Below are 11,473 nucleotides of genomic sequence, written 5' to 3' on the forward strand. Positions count from 1 at the left end.
CCTAGCTGTAGCAATCAGACAAGAAAAAGAAATAAATGGTAATAAGTTGGTAAGAAATAAGTAAAACTCACTATTTGCAGATGGCATGATGCTATATATCGAAAACCTTAAAAACCCCACCAAAAAACTTATAGAACTGATCATTTCAGTTACAGGACAGAAATTAATATATAAAAATCTGTTGTATTTCTATACACGAATACAGCAGAAAGTAACACAAAAGAAATTAAGAAAACAATCCCATTTATAGTTTCCCCAAAAAAGAACAAAATATCTAGGAATAAACTCAACCAATCCAAGGTAAAAGACTTATACCCCCAAAACTGTAAAATATTGATGAAGAAATTGAAGATGACACAAATGAACGGATTGGGGGAATAAATATTGTTAAAATGCCCACAGTACCCAAAGCAACCTACAAATTTAATGAAACTCTATAAAAATACCAATAGCACTTTTTACAGAACCAGAGAAAACAATACCAAAATTTGTACGGAACAACAAAAGACCCTGCCTGAATAGCCAAAGCAATCTGAGGAAGAACAAAGCTGAAGGTATCACAATAGCAGATTTCAAAATAAATGACAAAGCTACGCTAATAAAAACAGTATGGTACTGTCACAAAAATAAACACTAGATCAATGGAACACAATAGAGAACCCATAAGTAAATCCACACTTATATGGCCTATTAATCCATGACAAAAGAGGCAAGAATATATAATAGGAAAAAGACAGTCTGTTCAACAAATTGTGTTGGGATAACTGGACAGCTATGTGTAAAAGAATGAAATTGGACCACTTTCTTAAACTATACACAAAAATTAAGTAAAAATGGATTAAAGACATAAATGTGAGACCTGAATCCATAACACTCCTAGAAAAAGGCATAGGCAGTCATTTCTTTGCTAACAGTTGTAGAAACATTTTTCTAGTTGTATCTTCTCAGGCAAGGGAAACAAAAGCAAACACAAACTACTGGGAATACACCAAAATAAAAAGCTTTCACACAGCAAAGGAAACCATCAAAAAAACAAAAAGGCAACCTGTTGAATGGGAGAAGATATTTGCAAATTATATACCTGATAAAGGGTCAATACCAAAAAATACATAAAGAACTCATAAACTCATACACCAAAAAAGAACTCAACACCAAAAAAAAAAAAAAAAATCTGATTTTAAAAATGGGCAGAGGAGCTGAATAGACTTTTTTTTCCAAAGAAGATGTACAGATGGTCAAAGACACATGAAAAGACGCTCAACATCATCAGGGAAATGAAAATCAAAACCACACTGAGCTATCACCTCACACCTGCCACAATGGCTAGAAAAAAAGACAAGAAAAAACAAGTGTCAGCAAAGATGTGGAAGAAAAGCAACCCTTGCGCACTGTTGGTGGAAATGCAAACTGGGCAGCCATTGTAGAAAACAGTATGGAAGTTCCTCAAAAACCAAAAACTTAAAAATAGAATTACCAGATGATCCAGCAATCCCACTACTCGGTATTTACCCAAAGGAAAAAACAGAAACACTAATTCCAAATGTTATATGCATCCCTATGTTTTTGCAGCATTATTTACAATAGTTAAGATAATGGAAGCAACCAAAGTGTTCATCCACGGGTGAATGGAGAAAGATGTGGTATATCTATACCATGGAATAACACCCACAAAAAATGAGATTCTGCCATTTGCAACAACATGGATGTAATGCTAAGTGAAATAAGGGAGACAGAAAAGAACAAATACCATATGATTTCACTCGTTTGTGGAATTTAAGAAATAAAACAAACCAAGACCAAAAATAATAATAATAATAATAATAATAATAATGGAGGATGACTCTTAAATACAGAGGAAAAACTCCTGGCTGCCAGAGGGGAAGTAGGAGGAGGTATGGGTGAAATAGATAAAGGGATTAAGAGTACACGTACCTTGATGAGCATTAACTAATGTGCAGAACAGGTGAATTCGTAGGCTGTGCACCTGAAAGTAATATAACACTGTGTGTTAATTATATTTCATTCTTTTTTTTTTTTTTTAAGGGAAGTCCAGCTGAATAAAAGAGCGGGCACTATCTCCACACTGGCTGAGATCTGCTTCTGCCGCGGACCCTCACTAGACGTCTTCTTCACCCAGCTCCCGACGGAAAAACCAAAACCAAAAATAAAACCCCTCTCTCACCTGCTGTGTGACCCCAATCACAAGACCAGAGTCTTCCTCAAGGCTTTCCACAAAGCCACACCCCATACTTGGAGGGACACTTACAATCAATCCCAGGGGCCAGACCTCTGATTCTTGCACTCTCCAGAGGCAAATACAGAAAATCTGGACTCTCCTTTCTCTCCCACCTCCTAGTTTTGGAAACCACACTGACCTCTTAGTCACAGCTGACTCAAGAGGGTGGGAAGGGTCCGTGGCGAGTAGGCACGTTCCTCCGCAGAAAGAAAGCAGCGATTCTCGCGTCAGGGGGTGCCAGCACGTCGAGGAGGCGGCGGGCTTCGCCGCAGTGGCCGCTTCCCCCCGGGTCCCGGCGAAGGAGCCGCGCGCTCCGGCCGAATTTCGGAACCAGCACGCCAAGTGGAGCCCGCATGGCAGAAGCGGCCCTGGCCGGGGCGGGCGGGCGCCTGGGCGGCTGTTACCTTTTCGTCGACCCGGCCAGGTCAGTCCGCAGAGGAGTGTCAGGGTCCCGGCCCCCCGCCCGCCGGGCTTCCCTTTGGCCCCCGCAGGACTGGGACCCGGCCGTAGCCACTCGGGAACCTCGGCGCTCGCCCTCCCCCGGGACGCCGCCGTCTGGAGGGAGGGGGCGGGGCGCCGGGAGGCCCCGCCCCGGCCCCGCCCCTCGGGCTGAGCGACGCTTTAGATTTCCTCCCCCCGGGCTCCTCGGGTTAGGCAGCCCACGGGTGAGCCCGGGATGGGGAGGGAGGTGCTAGCGTGGCCGTGCAGCGGGCATGGAGGTGGGGCAATTTGAACCTTTACTTTTATTTGGGAACTACTAAGGGTACACTGTGGAGGTAGATGTAGTATTTACATTCGTTCTTAAAATAATGTGACTCTAAAGTAAATTTTGCGGGAGTGAGGGAGACCCTCAGGGTGGTGACCAGCAAAGAGGTGCCCTTACGTGCAAAGTTGGAGAAGCGCGGTTGGGTACGCGGGTGTTTCTTTTAAGCGCTAGTGCCTGCCGGGCCAGGGAGCACAGGGTCGGGCTCTAGGACACGCCCTCCTCGTGGAGCCTCGCCCCCGCCCCGCAAGCCCGGGCCCCCAGGGGAGCGCGGACTCGCCCTAAGTCAACCTCGTCTGCGGGGAAGTCTGATTCTGGGCCCTTACGGAAAGCTCTGAAATGGTGGGAGATTTAAAAAAAAAAAAAAAAGCCGTAAAAGAACCTCGTGGAAGTGGGCGGTGCAAGCCAGAGTCTTTACTTGGCTCCGGGATGAATGGTACTGACGGCTCAAAGGGGCCTGGAGGGTCTCTTCCTAGGCTGATTTATAAGTTTCCGCTTATAGTTTTGATGGAGCAACTTTAAAAAATTAACAAAAATTGCTTTCCATTTCATGGGAAACGAAGTTAAATACACTTTGGTTGTTTTTTAAGTACCTGCAATGCCATCTAGGCATGGTCGCATAATGAGCTGGTCCCCCGGGGTGTTCCCGGGGTGGTCTGTTGGAGAGGCCTTAAAACAGAATCATGCCAGAAATGCAGGGAATGGCGATGGCAACGTGCTTGACCGGGAGAAAATACGCATGTAGAAAGAGGTTGCCTTTTTAGGTTCTCTTGGCAGAAAGGAGTAGCAAGTTTAAAGCTTCATGAAGAGTGAAGTTGTCTTTTGGAAGACCCTCCAAAAACGAAGAGCCTTAGGAGAGAAACAGTGAGCTGGAGAAATCTGTTCTCCTCCTGTATCTTCCTCCTGTGTTTCTCCTTTAGGACTCACACAAAGCACTTTGTATGTGGTCACCAAACGTACAGAGGTTTTTTTCCACATCAAGTAGTTCTCGGTGACGCCGGCTGGGAGAACTACAGTTTAACGGGATTTGAGCACTATCTATGTGGACACGGTGTCAGATCCCACAGTTGCAGGGCTCAGTTCCACAACACTGGACCCTACTTCAGATGCCCATTGCAAATAGCAGGTTGCCAACAAAATCTGTCCAATCTGGCTGCAAACTGGAGTTTCCATGAGCTCCTTCCCTTTGGATTTGATTATTTCCTGGAACAGCTCAGGGAACTCAGGGGGAAACTTACATTTACATTTGCTAAAGGATATGATAAAGGATACAGATAAACATTCGGATGAAGAAGTACAGGGGAGAGGTAGGGAAGGGCGCTGACCGCAGCAGATTCTGTGCCAGTTCAGTTGGGGTGCATCATCTTCCCTGAAAGTTGCCCAAATCCTATGCTAATGGCATTTTCATGGAATGTGTGGGCACAGTCGATTATCAACTCCCATTTCCACCCTTTTCCCCTGTCTGGAGAAGTGGAGGGGAGGCCTGAAAATTCTAAGCTTCTAATTATGGCTTGGTGTTCCTTGGGACCCACCCTCATCTAGGAGTTATCTAAGAGTCCACTCGGAGTCACCTCAAAAAAACAAAAGATGCTTCTAGTGCTCTTAACACTTAGGAATGGACAGGTTTTAATGAGCCTCGTGTCAGGAATGGTTTTGCATTGGCCTGAGGATCAACTAACTCTCTCATTAGATTTTAAAGGCTCTTTCTAGTTGGCCTCACTCTCCACTTTCTTCTTTAACCTCGCCTCTTTTTTCCCTCCCTGCTTCTCCATCTCCTGCCACACCTCCTTCCCAATGGCCCTTGTTAAAATACTCTGATTTCCTCTAGGTATAGAAATGCCTCTTTGAACGATCAGCCTGAAATGCTCTTTGGGCCTTTTTTCCCTGGCTGGCTCCTACTGTTCCATCAGTAGGCGATTTTCTCCAGGGAGTTTCCCAGGCTCCGCTCCATAGGCTCTTAGAGCCACACCAACCCTCCACCACACGCCTATCACACAGTATTGTAATTGCCCATTTCTCCCTATTTTACCACCAGACTAAGCTACTAACCTATGCCCAAAAGAAAGCTGTACTTGTGAAGATCCTAAGCTTTCAAGTCCAAGAGCCTAGTTCCAACCCCACTTCCTGCATTCATAAGTTGTATGCATTTCAGTCAGTTTCTAAACCTGTCTGTCTGTTTCCCATCTGTAAAGAAGGAAAATCACTATAAAGATTACTGAGAATTCATGTGAAGCTTTTGCATATAGCCAGGCAATTCAGTAGATGCTCACTAAATAGTCGTTATAAATCACAGCAGTTCTGTTCCAGAACTGTTCTCCCTAGACTGAACTCCTCTCAAAAGAGTGGACACCTCCTCATCACCACCAACTGGAAAGAGGGGAAGAAAAAAACTATGATTTTCCTGATTCCCCCCAAATCCTCATTCGCTATATATACTTACAGAGATTACTTGGTTTTTCATTCCTCAGTTTCTTTATCTGAACATGCATAATTAATATCATCATAGGATAGACATGAAAATATTTTGAGCAGATACAGCATTTTGAAACAACACATTCTTTTCCCTATTTTTTTTTTTTTAATTGAAAGCAATGGTGGTTTTAGAACTTTAAACTAATGAAACCAGTTGGGGGCTAAGAGACCATAAATAATGTAAAACAGCAAACTCCCACTTTCAGCTATGACTCTTAACACTTTCCTTCCTGCATTTTTACCAGAGAAGAAAAGTTGTAAAACAAGTTGTTGGGAACTTCACCACACTTTCTGCCCCCATCTACCAAGATGGTGGTGAGACAAAGAAAACAAATGAGCAGCTTGTATAAAAAGCCTCTATAGTCAGGAAAATCTGTATCTGCACAACATAGCCTTAAATCATTGAGATCTGATTTTTTTTTTTAACAAACTCATCATCCATCTTAGACAAACTATTAGAAGTGAAAAATGCATTAGCATCCTGGAGAAAAAGAGATCAAGCACACACATATCTAATTTTGCTTCTTCTAATTTCTATAAAATGCTAGTAAAAAGGTTGTTTTAAGACACATGAGATAGAGGCGCCTGGGTGGCTCAGTGGGTTAAAGCCTCTCCCTTTGGCTCGGGTCATGATCCCAGGGTCCTGGGATTGAGTCCAGCATCGGGCTCTCTGCTCAGCTGGGAGCCTGCTTCTTCCTCTCTCTCTCTCTCTGTCTGCCTCTCTGCCTACTTGTGATCTCTGTCTGTCAGATAAATAAATAAAATATTAAAAAAAAAAAAGACATAAGATAGGGATATGTAGGTGGCTCAGTCGATTAAGCATCTGCCTTCAGCTCAGGTCATGTTCCCAGGGTCCTGGGATTGAGTCTGGCATTGTCTCCCTGCTCAGCGGGGAGTCTGCTTCTCCCTCTGCCTACTACTCCCCCCTGTTTGTGCATGCTCTCTTTCACACTTTCTCTGACAAATAAGCAAAATCTTTAAAAGAAGAAGAAGAAAAGAGACACAAGAGATAGAAAGAACAAGAGAGGAAACAGGCAACAAGGTCTAGAAACTAGAGAATAGTGAATGAGTGGTAATTGACTCAGAGAGCTGACCTAGACCGAATTACTATACCTGCAGAGAGAAAGCTCAGAAGCAACAACCTAGTTCCACTACAGAATCCCAGAAAGGTCTAGAATTGGCAGCAGCAGCTACCTCTGAAAGTGGGGGCAAAATTGGACTATGGGAAGACTGAGTAATGTCTGTTTTAGGAGCAGGTAGATCTTCAGATCACTTTCTCCCACTCTGTGCAGCAGATCAAATGTTTCTCTACCAGCTTATCTAAATACTAGAAGTTTACTCTCTAGAGACGGATAGTAGAGTTTCTGAACAAGGTGGCATTAGGCATAGATAAAGACAGAAGTATTGTAACCAAACCAGAAATATTAACAGAAATCTTATATACTGAATATTGTAAACCTCCTGTACCCCTGTCCAATCTCTCTCTCTTTTTTTTTAAATGAGTTCTGGAATGAAATGAACTAGGGCTGTATCTTTCAAGTAGGGAATTAGAAAATACTTCTTTAGGGAACGTGAGTAATCCAAATCAATATATCTAAAGATACCCACAAAACTTCCCTGCCAAATCACCCTTCAGCGAATTCCATAGTCAAAAGCCCAGAGATTCCAATCAGTTCAGGGCTCTCAAATATGAGCAGATAGCCAAGGATTGCCAAATATCTGAAAGAAAACCCTGTAGCATAAAAGTCAGGTGAAAACAAAAGAGAGACAATTTGGAGAAGCAGAGACCACGTAGGTCAAATAGTGACATAATAATTATTATTAATGTGCTCAAGTAGATAAAGTTATTTTACCCATACAAAAAGAACATGACATTATTCTACTTTAAGACTTATGATAAAGTTATAGTAATAGAGACAATGTGGTATTGGCAATAATCATAATAATAATAAGCAGGTATATCAATGGAACAAAATAGAGAACCCAGAAATAGACCTCCATAAATGTAGTCAACAGATATTTGACAGAGAAGCAAAGATAATACAATGGAGCAAAGATAGTCTCTTCGATAAATAGTGCTAGAACAACTGGACACTCACGGGGAAAAAAAAAAACGAATCTAGACACAGACTTTATACCCTTCACAAAAAGTAATTCAAAATGGACCATAAGCCTAAATGTAAAAGACAAACAATGAAACTCCTAGAAGATAACATAGGAGAAAACCCAGGTGACCTTGGGTAAGGAGAGGCCTTTTTAGGTACAACACCAAAGACACAATCCATGAAAGAAATAATTGATAAGCTAGATCTCATTAAAATTAAAAACTTCTGCTCTGTGAAAGACAAGATCAAGACAACAAGAAGACAAGCCCCAGACTGGGAGAAATGGGAGAAAATAATTTGCAAAAGACACATCTCATAAGGAGCTGTTATACAAAATACTTTTTAAAAAAGCCTCTTAAAACTGACAATAAGAAAACAAAAAACTCGGGGTGCCTGGCTGGCTCAGTAAGTTATGTGGCTGCCTTCGGCACAGGTCATGATCCCAGGGTCCTGGGATCAAGCCCTGTGTCGGGCTCCCTGCTCAGTGGGGAGTTGGCCTCTCACCCTTCCTCTCCCTTTGTCCCTCTTCCCTGTTCTTGTGCTATCTCTCTCTCTACCTCTATCTCAAGTAAATAAATAAATAAAATCTTAAAAAAAAAAACCCTCAATTATAAATAGGCCAAAGACCATAACAGAGACCTCACCAAAGAAGATATATAGATCACGAATAAGCACATGAAAAGATGCTCCACATCATATGTTATCAGGGAAGTGTAAATTAAAGCACTGAGATACTACTGCCCATCTATAAGAATGCCCCAAATCCAGAACACTGACAACAGCAAATGCTGCCAAGAATGTGGAGCAGCAAGAACTCTCATGCATTGCTGGTGGGGATGCTTACTGGTACGGTCACTTTGGAAGACAGTTTGGCAGTTTCTTATGAAACTAAACCTACTCCCACTATATAATCCAGCAATGGTGCTCCTTAGTATTTAACCAAAAGGGTTGAAAACTTATGTCCACCCAAAAACCTGCACATAGTGCCTATAGCAGTTTTATCCATACTCTTAAAACCTGGAAGCAACCAAGATGCCTTTCAGAAGGTGAATCGGTAAATAAACTCTGGTACTTCAGACAATGGACTATTATTCAATGCTAAAAAGAGATGAGCTATCAAGCCGTGAGAAGACATGGAGAAAACTTAAATGCATATAACTAGGTGAAAGAAACCAATCTAAGAAGGGTATATACTGTATGATTCCAATGATATGATATGATATGATATGATATTCTGGAAAAAAAATCAGTGGTTTGGGGTGGGTGGAGGTTGGGGTAGGTGGGGAGAGGAATAAGCAGACCACAGAGGATTTTTAGAACAGTGAAAATACTATGTATGATATTACAATGATGGATACGTGTTATACATTTCTCCAGACCCATAGAATGCGCAGCACCAAGAGTGAATTCAAAGGTAAATTATGGGCTTTCAGTAGTTATGATATGTCAATATAGGAACATCCTTGGTTTTTAAAAAGAAAAGGCACCATTGTGGTGATTGAGGGGTGTTGATAGTGAGAAAAGCTATGCAGGTGGGGGAGCAGGCGCTAAATGTGCAATCTGTACCTCCCTCTCCATTTTGTCACAGACCTAAAACTGCCCGAAAAAATGAAATCTTTGAAAAAAAGTAATCTTTAAAAAGAAAGAATAGGATATTCTTTTTAAAAAAGGGACATTCAGAAAATCAAAAGTTTTTGGAAATTACATGTGTAAGAACAGAAATTAAAACTCAATAGAAGGATTGGGAGATGAAATTTGAAAAACATTCCACAAGTTAAGTCTCTGCCTTCGGCTCAGGTCATGATTGCAGGGTCCTGGGATCGAGCCTCGCATCCGGCTCTCTGCTCAGCGGGGAGCCTGCTCCCCCTTCTCTCTCTGCCTATTTGTGACCGCTCTCTCTGTCAAATAAATAAATGAAATCTTTTAAAAAAAAAATTCCACAAGGTATGAAGCAAAAATACACAGAGTGCTCATTTCAGCAATATGTATATTCAAAGGGTTTAAATTTAAATATAGGGAAGATCAGCATAGCCCCTCTCAAGCATGACAATACCCAAATTCATAAAGTATTCCAAATAATAATGATAATGTTAATGGCAGCAAGTTCTACTGAGGAGACGGAGAAACCAGAACCCTTGTGCATTCCTGGTAGAAATTTTAAATGGTGGAGGCACTATGGAAAATAGTCTCACAATTCCTCAAAAAAGTAGACCATGGAGCACCTGGGGGACTCAGGTAAGTGTCCGACTCCTGATTTTGGCTCAGGTCGTAATCTCAGGGTCATGGAATCAAGCCCTGCATTGGGCTCCATGCTTAGCACAGAATCTGCTTCTCCCTCTCCCTTTGCTCCTCCTTTTGCTCGTGTTCTCTCTCTCTTCACATAAATAAAATCTTTTTTTTAAGGTTTTGTTTATTTATTTGAGGGGGGTGTGAAGGGCAGAGGAGAAGCAGACTCCCCACTGAGCAGGGAGCCCCAAACAGGACTCTATCCTAGGACCCCAGGATCTTGACCTGAACGAAAGTCAGACACTTAAACAAGTGAGCCACCCAGGCACCTGCAAATAAATAAATAAAATCTTAAAAAAAAAAAAAAAAAAAAAGTAGGCACAGAGTTACCATATGCCCAGCAACTCCGCCTTTGGGTATATATCCAAAAAAACTAAAAGCAAGGACTCCAACAGATATTTGCATACCCATGGTCATTACAACTTTATTCACAATAGCCAAAATACAAAAGCACCCCAAATGCCTATCAATGGATAAATGAGAAACAAAAGGTTGTGTGTGCATGCAGTGGAATATCATTCAGCCTCAAAAAGGAAGGAAATTCTGACACATACTACAGCATGGATGAACCCTGAGGACATGATACTCAGTGAAATAAGCCAGACAAAATGGACAAATATTGTATGATTCCACTTCCATGAGGCACCTAGAGTAGTCAAATTCTTAAAGACGGAAGCAGAATGGAGGTTACCAAGGACTGGGGATAGGTGGTAATAGGAAGTTACTGTTAATGAGCCACAGAGTTTCAGTTTGAGGTGATGAAAAAATTCTGGAGATAGATAGTGAGGACGATTCCACAGCAATACGAATATCTTTAATTCCACTTCCCTGTACACTTAAAATGGTTAAAATGGTAATTTTTAAAATTATTTTTATTAACATATAATGTGTTATTTGTCCCAGGGGTACAGGTCTGTGAATCATCAGGCTTACACATTTCACAGCATTCACCATAGCACATACCGTCCCCAGTGTCCATAACCCCACCCCCCTCTCCCTACACCCCTTACCCCCAGTAACCCTCAGTTTGTTTTGTGAGCTTAAGAGTCTCTTATGGTTTGTCTCCCTCCCGATCCCATTTGTTTCATAAAATGGTAAATTTCATGTTATGTATATTTTGCCACAATTTTTAAATCTAGCAATTCAACATATAACTTAGAGCTACAGAGACAAATATTAGAAGTAACAACGCTGAATGTTGAAAGTGTTATCCTCTGATCTTAGGAAAAGGGCAGGGGGGGGATGGGACGCTGGTTTTCAAACAAGATTTGTTAAACTACTTATCTTTTTAAATGATGTGCATGTAAAATTTTGATAACACTGGAAACCAATAACAATCAAAAGAGTTTGAAACAATTTTATTGAAGTCTATTAACTTTATAGGTAAGAAATCATAGGGTGGGTAGGACCATTTGGCCAAGGTGACCTAAAACAATAAGTAGCAGATTAAGAGGTCGAACAAACATGTTCTAAATCAAAGTTCAGCTTCTTACCACGACATATTGCACCCCATAATAGCATCTTCCTGAATGTCCTAAAATAAACTTCTGGGAGTCCTGCCTTAAGCCTTCTTAAATTACTTGTCTTCATGTTTTATTAAATGCCTAATAA

General features: G+C 41.6%; 1 protein-coding gene across 1 annotated transcript in view; it reads right to left on the bottom strand.

Moving 5' to 3' along the window:
• Positions 1-2,803, bottom strand: part of NMU (neuromedin U) — a 166,844-nt gene extending 164,041 nt beyond the window's left edge. Inside the window, exons 1-2 of the mRNA XM_059396317.1 lie at positions 2,376-2,803; positions 1,933-1,984 (exon numbers count right to left, since the gene is read on the bottom strand). The gene's annotated coding sequence lies outside the window, so the exon portion shown is untranslated. The remainder of the gene's footprint in view (positions 1-1,932; positions 1,985-2,375) is intronic.
• Positions 2,804-11,473: the final 8,670 nt, after the last annotated feature.

Source organism: Mustela nigripes, chromosome 1, assembly GCF_022355385.1.
Source record: "Mustela nigripes isolate SB6536 chromosome 1, MUSNIG.SB6536, whole genome shotgun sequence".
Classification (NCBI taxonomy): domain Eukaryota; kingdom Metazoa; phylum Chordata; class Mammalia; order Carnivora; family Mustelidae; genus Mustela; species Mustela nigripes.